Below are 8,807 nucleotides of genomic sequence, written 5' to 3'. Positions count from 1 at the left end.
CCAGTTCAAGGACATCCCTTTTGTGTACCGGTGCCCAAAACTGCACCGCATACTCCAGGTGAGGCCGAACCATTGATGTGTAAAGTGGCAAAATTATAGACCTATCCCTGGAAAACATTCCCTTCTTGATGCAGGACAGGATTCTACTAGCTTTGCGTACAGCAACCTGGCACTGTAATCTATTATTCAGTTTATGGTCTACTATGACCCCCAAATCTTTCTCCATTTCCGACTTCACTAGCGGCATACCCATAATTGTATTCCCCCTTTGCCTATTTTTGCTCCCAAAGTGCATAACTTTGCATTTATCGACATTAAACCCCATCTGCCACATAGTTGCCCACTCCCCTATTTTATCCAGGTCCTCCTGCAATGTTACACTATCTTGGTTTGTTTCTATTACCCTCCCAATTTTGGTATCGTCAGAAAACTGAGATATCGCTGTGTACTCCGTCCCCGATGTCGTTAATAAACAGGTTGAAAAGCATGGGACCCAGCACAGAACCCTGAGGCACACCGCTAATGACACTAGCCCAGTCTGAAAGTGCACCATTTATTGATACTCTCTGTACCAGTTCCTTTAGCCAGTTCTCAATCCATGTACACACCCTTCCATCTATGCCCATAGCTCTCAGCTTGTATAGTAAGAGTTTGTGTGGTACCGTATCAAAAGCCTTAGCGAAATCCAGATATACCACATCCACAGACCTCCCTCCATCCAGATCTCTACTTACCCCCTCGTAGAAAGTCAGTAGGTTAGTTTGACACGAGCGGTCTTTCCTAAACCCTTGCTGGTTGTCATTTATTTTGTCATTATCCCGAACGAATTCTACTAAGTGGTCTTTAATCATTCCCTCTAACAGTTTACAAACTACCGATGTAAGACTAACTGGTCTGTAATTCCCAGGTTGGCATCTTGACCCCTTTTTAAATATTGGAACTACCGTATCCCTCCGCCAGTCACTTGGAACTCTACCAGCCATTAGGGAGTCCTTAAAGATGAGGAATAATGGTCTAGTTATAACCGCGCTTAGTTCCTTAAGTATCTTGGGGTGTATATTGTCCGGTCCCAACGCTTTATTTGCATTAAGTAGACTAAGTCTTTGTTGTATCCCGGTTTCTGTCAACCACTGGGGTATATTTTGAGTTAAACTGGGAGTTTTATCCTGTGTGTCAAACCCGTTTCCCTCCCGAGTGTATACTGAGGAGAAAAAAGTGTTCAGCACTTCTGCCCTCTCCTTGTCATTTGTGACTAGCTTCCCGTTTTCGTCCTTTATTGGGCCTATTTGTATTATGTATTTGTATAATGACATTTATTTAATGTTTGCTAAAGATATTTGCTAGACTGTAACTCAGGTGTTATTGTTTTAGGTAAGCAATGGAGGAAAATAAAGATATAAATGCAAAAAGGAAGGCAGGAGCAGAAGCAGTAGCCAAAGTAGCAAGGAGGGTAATCGATGTTGTAGAGAACGAAGAACCTCGTTTTGGTAAGGCTTTTTGCATTACTTTACATACCTATGGCAATAACTTGATTCCCATTATTCCCATTTGCTTATTTTCAGCTTTATTAACTTAGAAGGAAGAAAGAGCAATTACCCATGGCAACTAATCATGAAAGAGATTGGTTCATTGTATGATTTCTAGATGATATCACACGTGTAACAACTGTACCTTCCTATTGCAGTGCTGAGTTGAGGCAGAATCAATGCTGCTTGCCGCAGTTATGTTTTTGTGTCCATAAAGGATCCTAAGATAATACATTTCACCATGCTTAGAATGATTTTGCATCTTTGGGACACATTTAATCCATAATTTTACCACATGAGTGGTAAAAAGTTGTTTTATATATCAATAAAATATGCTGATTTGGTTATTGTGGTAATATTTTATATTTACAATATTTACAGCTTCTTGAAAGAAACTGTATTCTACATTTTTCAGTTATAGGTTTTATTAATAGCAGAGATGTTTCAGTTAAAATGTCAGATATATTGACCGAACCATCACTAGCCTGTTTGAATTGATATGAAAATCACCAGTGCAGTTTTCCTTAGAATCAAGTTTCATAGGTGACAGGATCTGTTCTTAGTAGTATATGGCAATAGCTGTAGTTTGTATTTTGTATGTATCCTGTCTGTGTTTAAAATTCACAGTGTATGTCAGTGTTCGAATCATAACAAATACTGGAGGTTAGGTGTAGTGTTTTGGTATTATTATTATTATTATTATTATACAGCGCTTTACAAAATAAGGGGAGACAGTACAGTTACAATACAATTCTATACAAAAACAGCCCTACTTGTGGGAGGTTACAATGTAAAGGAGGGGAAAGTGATACAGAAGGTAGTAACTGTGAGGAATGAGCTAATTAAAAAAGTAGATGTATGGTTTTTAAAGGAGAACTATGAGGTGAGTGCTTTTCACTCATCCTCATAGTTCTAGCTGACCTGTGACAATGAGACTGTCACAGGTCGGCTCAGTAGATCGGGAAGTGAGCGAGCACATACCGGCGTTCGCTCACCTCTCGATCCTGTCATGGCTCTCTGCCGTGACGGGAGGGACTGGATTCCCCCCTCCCCTGTCCGATCCTCCAGCGCTGACTAGCGGAACGGACGGGGCGGGTACATCTGGCTCTGCCTCTAGATAGGCAGAGCCAGCTGCCATTAACGCAGCTGGGCGGATCCAAACATAATTGTCGGGATCCGCCTCAGCTGCGGTGTCTCAGTATACCGCGAGCTGTAGCTCGCAGTAAACTGCGGCGTCTCAGTATACCGCGAGCCGTAGCTCTCGGTATACTGAGCTTAGGGTGACGGGAGGACGCTAGTTTGTGTCCTCCCATTACCCTAAGGAGAACTATGGGGAAAAGCCCTAACCCCATAGTTCTCCTTTTAAGAGATGAGTTTTCAGGGATCACCTAAAGGCAGATATAGTAGGAGGTAGCCTGATTGGGTTAGGGAGTTACAGCTTACTAATATTTTATAGGATTAACAACTAGTCATGGTTATGCACCCCTAGTCTTCCATCTTGCCCTTTGGAGTCCCCCACGGACACATATGAAAAAATGAAATAAATAAATATACATACATACAGTCATGGCCAAAAATATTGGCACCCCTGCATTTCTGTCAGCTAATTTACCATTTTGCGCAGAACATTGTTGCAATTACAAATGTTTAGGCATTCTCATGTTTATTTCTATTGTTTGTATTGATATGACACAAAAAAGTGGAGAGAAGAAAAGCCAAATCTGACACATTCCAAGCAAAACTCCAAAAATGGACGGGACAAAATTATTGGCACCTTCTCCAAATTGCAAGAGATAATTGCATTCCAAGTTTTTGTGGAGAAGCATGGACAATCTCAAGGTTACAGGTCCATCTCCACTGATTTTAATGTTCCTGTGTCCACTGTGCACAACATTGTCAAGAACTTTACAGCCCACGGCACTGTAGCTAATCTTCCTGGACTTGGATGAAAGAGAACAATTAATCGAAGATTGCAACAAAGAACTGTTCAAATGGCGGAGAAAGACCCTCAATCAACTACCAGACAAATTCAAGCTAACCTTCAGGCACAGGGTACAACTGTGTCAGCTCGCAGTATGCGTTGCCATCTGAATGAAAAGGGACGCTATGGTAGGAGACCCAGGAGGACCCCACTGCTGACACTGAAACATAAAAAAGCCAGATTGGAGTTTGCCAAAACTTACCTGAGGAAGCCAAAATCCTTTTGGGAGAATGTACTGTGGACAGACGAAACAAAACTACAGCTTTTTGGTAAAGCTCATCACTCTACTGTTTTCAGAAAAAGAAATGGGAAAAAAAACCACAGTCCCGACAGTCAAACATGGTGGAGGTTCACTAATGTTTTGGGGTTTGCTTTGCTGCTTCAAGCACTGGATGTCTTGACTGTGTGCATGGCTTTATGAAATCTGAAGACTACCAAAGAATTCTTGTGCGTAATGTAGGGCCCTGTGTCAGAAAGTCAGGTCTCTGTCAGAGGTCATGTGTCTTACAGCAGGACAATGACCCAAAACACACGTCAAAAAGCACCCAGAAATGGTTTCAGACAAAGCGCTGGAGAGTACTGGACTGGCCAGCAATGAGTCTAGATCTGAATCCCATGGAGCACCTGTGGAGAGATCTCAAAATAGCAGTTGGCAAAAAGAACCCTTCCAATCTGAGAGACCTGGAGCAGTTGGCGAAAAAAGAGTTGTTCACAATTCCTGTAGAGAGGTGTAATAAACTAATTGATGGTTACAGGAAGCAATTGATTTCAGTCAGTTATTTTTTCCAAGGGCTGTGCGACCAAATAATAATTGAGGGTGCCAATAATTTTGTCCAGTCCATTTTTGGAGGTTGGCGTACAATGTGTCAGATTTGGCTTTTTTCTCTCCACTTTTTTGTGTCATACCAATACAAACAAAAGAAATAAAGATGAGAATGCTGTGCGTAATGTAGGGCCCTGTGTCAGAAAGTCAGGTCTCTGTCAGAGGTCATGTGTCTTACAGCAGGACAATGACCCAAAACACACGTCAAAAAGCACCCAGAAATGGTTTCAGACAAAGCGCTGGAGAGTACTGGACTGGCCAGCAATGAGTCTAGATCTGAATCCCATGGAGCACCTGTGGAGAGATCTCAAAATAGCAGTTGGCAAAAAGAACCCTTCCAATCTGAGAGACCTGGAGCAGTTGGCGAAAAAAGAGTTGTTCACAATTCCTGTAGAGAGGTGTAATAAACTAATTGATGGTTACAGGAAGCAATTGATTTCAGTCAGTTATTTTTTCCAAGGGCTGTGCGACCAAATAATAATTGAGGGTGCCAATAATTTTGTCCAGTCCATTTTTGGAGGTTGGCGTACAATGTGTCAGATTTGGCTTTTTTCTCTCCACTTTTTTGTGTCATACCAATACAAACAAAAGAAATAAAGATGAGAATGCCAAAACATTTGTAATTGCAACAATTTTCTGCACGAAGTGGTACATTATTTGACAGAAATGTAGGGGTGCCCATTGGTGTGTGTGTGTGTGTGTACACTATATTACCAAAAGTATTGGGACACCCTTCCAAATTATTGGATTCAGGTGTTCCGTGAAATTCCTTGCTAATAAATATAAATACCAGTGGAAGCAACTGAGTACAGACCTCCAAACTCCGTGTGGCCTTCAGATTGGTACAACAACAGTGCGCAGAGAGCTTCCTGGAATGGATTTCCATGGCCGAGCAGCTGCATCCAAGCCTTGCATCACCAAGTGCAATGCAAAGCGTCAGATGCAGTGGTGTAAAGCACGCCACCACTGAACTCTAGAGAAGTGGAGAGGTGTTCTGTGGAGTGACGAATCATGCTTCTCTGTCTGGCAATCCTATGGACGTGTCTGGGTTTGCCGGTTGTCAGGAGATTGGTACTTGCCTGACTGCATTGTGCCAAGTGTAAAGTTTGCTGGAGGGGGGATTATGATGTGGGGTTGTTTTTCTGGGGTTTGGCTTGGTCCCTTCGTTCCAGTGAAGGGAACTCTTAAGGCATCAGCATACCAAGACATTTTGAACAATTTCATGTTCCCAACTTTGTGGGAACAGTTTAGGGATGGCCCCTTCCTGTTTTAACATGACTGCGCGCCAGTGCACAAAGCAAGGTCCATAAAGACATGGATGAGCGAGTGGGGGGGGGAGGAACTTGACACCCCTGCACAGAGTCCTGACCTCAACCCGATAGAACAGCTTTGGGATGAATTAGAGCGGAGACTGCGAGCCAGGCATTCTCATCCAACATCAGTACCTGACCTCACAAATGCGCTTCTGGAAGAATGGTCAAACATCCCCATAGACACACTCCTAGACCTTGTGGAGAGCCTCCCCAGAAGAGTTGAAGCTGTTATAGCAGCAAAGGGTGGGCCAACTCAATATTGAACCTTACAGACTAAGACTGGCATGCCATTAAAGTTCATGTGCGTGTAAAGGCAGGCGTCCCAAAACTTTTGGTAATATAGTGTATATATAAACACTGTGTATATATTTATTTTTTCAGTTACTTTAAATTGGATTTTTGGCTTAATGCTTTTATGTGGATTCCCAAACTCACAGCAGTTTTACATCCAATAACAGAAGTCTCTACAAAAAATTGTTTGCCCACTAGATGTCCCTGTTGCAAAACAATATTCAGAGCATAACTGTATAACAGTCTCAGTCTAATACCTGCTAACGTTTTCACATAATTGCCAGGAGTATATTGTTGAAACATTTTACAGAGGTATATGTGTCAGCTTCATGAAATGTTGCTGAATTGAGTTATTAAATGATTCCTGTCCTTTTTAATGCTTTTAGGCACATGGACCATTACTAATTTAAATTATAACACATTACATGCTAAATGCATTTATTAAAAAAAACATTGTCCACATGCTTAGCAATAGAAATAGACAGATGTATTGTTAGGTGTAGGAATAAATAGAGAGAAATATTAATACCTGGGACATCAAATTAGGGGTAGTTGGCAGCTCTCTACACACTGTTAGTTTACCAGCTGTTAGAAAAATAAAATCACAACTTACACTGGCAAGTTCCAGATTGTCCTGCCAAATGTGGTCACTGTAATAAATAATTATTACCTGCTGAAAATGCACGCAGAGCTGTGCCAAAGTATGAAGTTGCAACTTTTCTTTAGTTCATTTTATTTTTTGCAGATAATGTGTAAATTAGGAAACGCAAGGCTGTCTGATTTGACACGCATGTTTGTTTGACGGATCCTGGACATGGGCTTCCCCCTGTGCCTCTCCTTATTGCGCACACGTGCCGCAGCCCTGGTCCTATGGGTGAGCCATGTTCCAGCCGTCAAGTGGAGTATGGTTCTCTAGTAGGAAGGAATGGGGCCACGAACTGCATTAAGAAGTGGAGCTGGAAGGGGTGCTTTTGCTGGAAAGGCTGTGTGACACTGGTAAATTATGCACTTCACTGGAACTGGGAGAAAGGGAAGTATTTAACCTGCAGGGTGCAGCAGGGGGAATTAAAGCGGAATTACATTCTTTACAGCCAAGAAATGCACCATCTTAGACTCTATTTGGATTGCAGTTGCCAGGGTGCTGCACATGTGATCAGCTAAAAAGTTTGGTTGAGAGATATAATCAAACTGGCGACCTTGACAGGTTTTGGGAGTCATTAAATTGTTGGGGTCTAGTTCTGCCTTAAGTAAAGATAAAGCTTTTCAAAAGTCAAAGTCAAATGAACTTCTCCGCTAAGCTTGTTTTTGTTATAACTAGAATAACAAATTATATGTATTGGCCACTAGATGGCAGACTAGAATTACTGATAAAAAACAACCTCAGTCATAGTAAACAACAATATTTGACAATCAATTTAAGAATTCCTTTACATTTTGATTAAATAGTCTCACAGTAAATGATTTTTTAATAAAGTAAAAAAAAATATGCAGCTGGTATACTGTGGGAGATGGTTGGGGAGGCATATCAACAAATCGGATTTTAAATGTTTGCTAGATTCTGTTTAGATTGCTGTTGACAACACTGCTATGTATTCTTGTTTCCAAAGAAGCTCTCATGAATGTACATATCTATCACTCATTTATTCATTTTTGCTTTCGGCAAATTAAAACATAAGGTAGATTTTTTGTTTTTTAATCGTAGCATTTGCCTGATCATGGACTTTGATAAATTGATAAAATCACTGGCATACATTAGTTTTTACAAGGTTATTTTTACCTACTGTCTGAGTGCATGCTGCTATCCTGAAATATGTATTCTATTGTGTACATCAAAGACTATGTCCTTTGATGCTTATTACTTAGATCTTCCTACTATTTTTCACACAAGCAAAGGTGGCACTTGTTTGCTAAATCACAGAATATTGCAGACATAAAACCTTTTACAGTAATGTACATGTGCTAATGATCATAGTGGTCCAAGAGCAGGCCCAACTTGGGTTGAAGAGCTTAATGAGTCTGTTGTGTATTGGTATTAGTGCGCCTTTGTTATCTCTGTAAAACTGTGAGAGACTGATCAGTCTGTAGCTGTGTTTGTAATCCGAGGTAGACAGATTGTGAGACCTTAGCTTTCAGGTGCCAGTAACGCTAGTCAATAACCAGAAGATATATTTGAGCCAAGAGATGTCTAGTTGGACTGGCAGCTGTTAAGAAAGCCTAAAATGGGCACAAGCTGAAGTTATCTATGAACATATGGTACCTAGTGATTTACAAAAACTGTTTTTTACAGTGATGCTAAATACAGGAGTTAGATCTTAAAAATGCATTCAAATACACTGAGCCGCGCTGAAAGCCGAAGCTGGCCGAGCGGCCGGCCATTGGCCTGCTTCTGACAGCTGGGCGGAGCCAGCCGTGATCTTACGGCTGGCTCCGGCCACTTGCAGAGAGATCAGCGTCCCTAGTTACCTGCTAACCAGGGACACTGATCTCCAAACAGCAAACTCTCCCTTTTTTTTTGACGGCAGCAGAGCCGCCGGACAATAGGAAACTATTGGGCGGAGCTAGCTTTCACTGCTAGCTCCGCACAATCGTTTTCTCTTTGCTTTTTTAAAACTTTTTAATCTATTTTTCTGAGGGACCAAGCAGGACAGCCGAGCCGAATGCCGCTCAGCGGCATTCGGTTATTCACTCACTGCTGTTCGTCATCTACAAGAATAGGCCAAACAGCAGTGAGTAGCCTTCCTGGAGGTTCGGCTCAGCCGATCCATATATTGGATCGGCTGAGTCGAACTCCTTCTGCACTTCGGGTCGGCCGAACATGCTGAGCATGTTCGGCCGACCCGAAGCCATGTGAAGCAAGCCGATGTACGGCTGAA

The 8,807-nt window shown here is 41.9% G+C and overlaps 1 long non-coding RNA gene across 1 annotated transcript in view; it reads left to right on the top strand.

Moving 5' to 3' along the window:
* LOC108793944 overlaps positions 1 to 1,448 on the top strand; it is a 13,552-nt gene extending 12,104 nt beyond the window's left edge. Inside the window, exon 2 of the long non-coding RNA XR_001941678.1 lies at positions 1,372 to 1,448. This is a non-coding gene — a long non-coding RNA (uncharacterized LOC108793944). The remainder of the gene's footprint in view (positions 1 to 1,371) is intronic.
* Positions 1,449 to 8,807: the final 7,359 nt, after the last annotated feature.

The sequence above is a fragment of the Nanorana parkeri genome, unplaced genomic scaffold (genome assembly GCF_000935625.1).
Source record: "Nanorana parkeri isolate BGI_ZX_2015 unplaced genomic scaffold, ASM93562v1 scaffold793, whole genome shotgun sequence".
In the NCBI taxonomy this organism is placed as follows: domain Eukaryota; kingdom Metazoa; phylum Chordata; class Amphibia; order Anura; family Dicroglossidae; genus Nanorana; species Nanorana parkeri.
Note: the sequence above shows the minus strand (reverse complement) of the source record. Positions and strands in the feature narration are given on the sequence as shown.